The 2,674-nt window shown below is 34.5% G+C and overlaps 1 pseudogene; it reads right to left on the bottom strand.

The window, feature by feature from the left end:
• Window positions 1-764: 764 nt before the first annotated feature.
• LOC111740070 lies at window positions 765-882 on the bottom strand (annotated as a pseudogene).
• Between the last annotated feature and the right edge of the window lie 1,792 nt (window positions 883-2,674).

The following is a 2,674-nucleotide window of genomic DNA, read 5'->3' as shown; positions in this document are numbered from 1 at the left end:
AAGCCTCCTTTTATCCTCCATCAAATTAGAAAAACCAAGTAGATCTTTGCTCTTGTAATAGTCTATTTCCTTAAATACATAGACAAGTGGCAGGGGAATCATTTAAATGTTTGCAGGCAGTCAACTGCTTTAAAGAATCACAAGAAAACAGGCTGAAATCTGCAGTCAAACCGCCAATTTTACTTTAATTAATAACCTTAAATTACTTAGCTATTCATGGATTGCTTACATTTGGGAGATATGAATGTTGAGGTTAGAGGCTGAAGTTAGAGGTAAAATAAAACCATCACCACATGTGAAATTTTTGGTAATCTATGTGGAGTAAAAGAGTATTGAATATCTTTCAAGATATAATATGAATAGTATATGATGACCAAAATGCTTTTATTTTATAGTTATCTCACAGTCCTATTTTTATACTGGTTTATTCCTCACTAGTTTGTCATGGAATCACCCTGATTTCATCTGTCCTGAAATTTCCCTTCTTAAATATACTTATAGGTGAAAGATATGAGAATGGGGACATGTCTACAAAATATCACTGTTTACTCTTTTTTAAATCTATGAAATCTTGAGTATTTAGGGTAACAAGATTTAATTTCTGTTCTCTAGAACATTATGGTTTTTCTCTCTACTTTCTGTGTTTTACTTTCATAGGAAGGTTTTGTTTCAAACTTTATTAAAATAGGTAAAGGTTATCATAAAACCGATTGGAATTTTATTTTATTTTTTAAAATTTTATTTTATTTTATTATTTTTTTTTATATCTACAGCACCTGGTCTTCCTAGGTGGTCTCCCATCCAAGTACTAACCAGGCTGACCCTGCTTAGCTTCCAAGATCAGATGGGATCAGGCTTGTTCAGGGTGGCATGACCGTAGACTGGAATTTCAAATTGCAAATAGCAATTCTTTCCTTAGTCAATTTAAGCTGAGAACAAAAATATCATAATTGAATGGCTTATAAACAATGAACATTTATTTCTTGCAGTTCTAAAGGCTGAGAAGTCCAAAATCATGGTGCTGGCAAATTAGGTGTCTGATAAAAACCTGTTTCCTCATTCATAGACCTCTTCTCACTGTAACCTAACATGAAGCAAGTGGGGAGAGCTTTCTTTGGCCTCTTTCATAAGATCCCATTTATGAAGGTTCTTCCTTCATGACCTAATTACCTCTCAAAGACCTCACCTTCTATTATTTGGGGGTTAGGATTTCAACATATAAATTTTGGGAAACACAAACATTCAACCTACAGTAATTCCTATGGGTTGATAATGTGCTAGGTTCCTTCTCTCCTCCCCATGTTTGCATATCCTATCTTAGTGTGGCTGGCCCATGGTGAGAAATCAATAAATTATTTTTATTTATTATAAATTAATAAATATATTTTAAATGAGTAGTTGGGGGTTTAGGCAAACAAGCAATTATACTATAATGGACAATAGCTTTTTGCATTTTCTAGATGGGACATTTAAAGTAGCATGCTCAATATCATATGGCTATGTAATGTGAAATTTAGGATTTCACCTAATTTTTATGACTCCTCTTTCTGTGCTCTTTCTACCTTTCCATATCAGAGAAGAAATATTCAGACTTAGCTGACAGAGAATTGGTAAAATCTGATGAAGGAATTGTAAGAATGGAAAAAGGACTGAAACAATAAAGTTTCTAAAAAAAAAAAAAGTTATTTCTAACAGCCAAAGAAGAAAACTTTACTGTCTGTAATAGAATATGTTGGAGGCATTTACTTAGCCCACAAGTCATACCCTCATCTTCTTCCACAGAGAAGGATCCTGGGAATCTTTCTTTGTTTTATATGATCCTAGGTCTTTGTCCACAGTTAACTTGGCTATTCGGACTCTCCTGGGAATTTGGAATTAGTATTCAAGAATAGCTACTAAATCTCTACAAACAGTTGAAAATAGGATATATATTAACTACGAAAGCATGGAGAGTCTTCAGCAACTATGTGGCCTGATAAGCAGAGAGAGGTCTACAGGAAGAGAATAAAACAGATAAGCAAAAAAGAGAGATGGAGAGACATAGCACTGCCTACATTCTTTGAGGCTTTCTGGGTTCTGATTTTAGGGTCTTCCTGAAACCAAGCTAAACCTCTTTCCTGGGTTCTATGAGATTCTACTTTGTCCTTACCTTAGTTAGCTTTAGTTAATTCTTATTAATTGCAAATTTGGTTTTTATTACAAAGTTACAACTTAAGTTTTTTTTTGTTTTGCAAGTTATCTCCATCCTTTTGAACAAATGTCACCTTTTCATTGAAACCCAACTTGATCATTTTATTTAAAATTCAAGTTTTACTTTATGGGCTAAATTGTGAGCCCTTCAAAATTTATATGTTGAAGTTCTGACCCCTAGTACCTCGGAATGTGACTGTATATGGCGATAGAATTCTCAAAGGGGTAATAAAGTTCAAACAAGATCATTAGGGTGGGACTTAATCCAGTATGACTGATGTCCTTATAAGTAGAGGATATTTGAACACAGATGCATGTATAGAGGGAAGATGATATGAAGACACAGGGAGTAGATGGTCACTTACCAGCCAAGGAGAGAGGCCTAGAACAGATCCTTCTCTCATGGATCTCAGAAGAAACCAACACCACCAACGCCTTCACCTTGGACTTCCAGCCTACAGAACTGTGAGAAAATAAATTTCTG

The sequence above is a fragment of the Pteropus vampyrus genome, unplaced genomic scaffold (assembly GCF_000151845.1).
Source record: "Pteropus vampyrus isolate Shadow unplaced genomic scaffold, Pvam_2.0 Scaffold57, whole genome shotgun sequence".
In the NCBI taxonomy this organism is placed as follows: Eukaryota; Metazoa; Chordata; class Mammalia; order Chiroptera; family Pteropodidae; genus Pteropus; species Pteropus vampyrus.
Note: the sequence above shows the minus strand (reverse complement) of the source record. Positions and strands in the feature narration are given on the sequence as shown.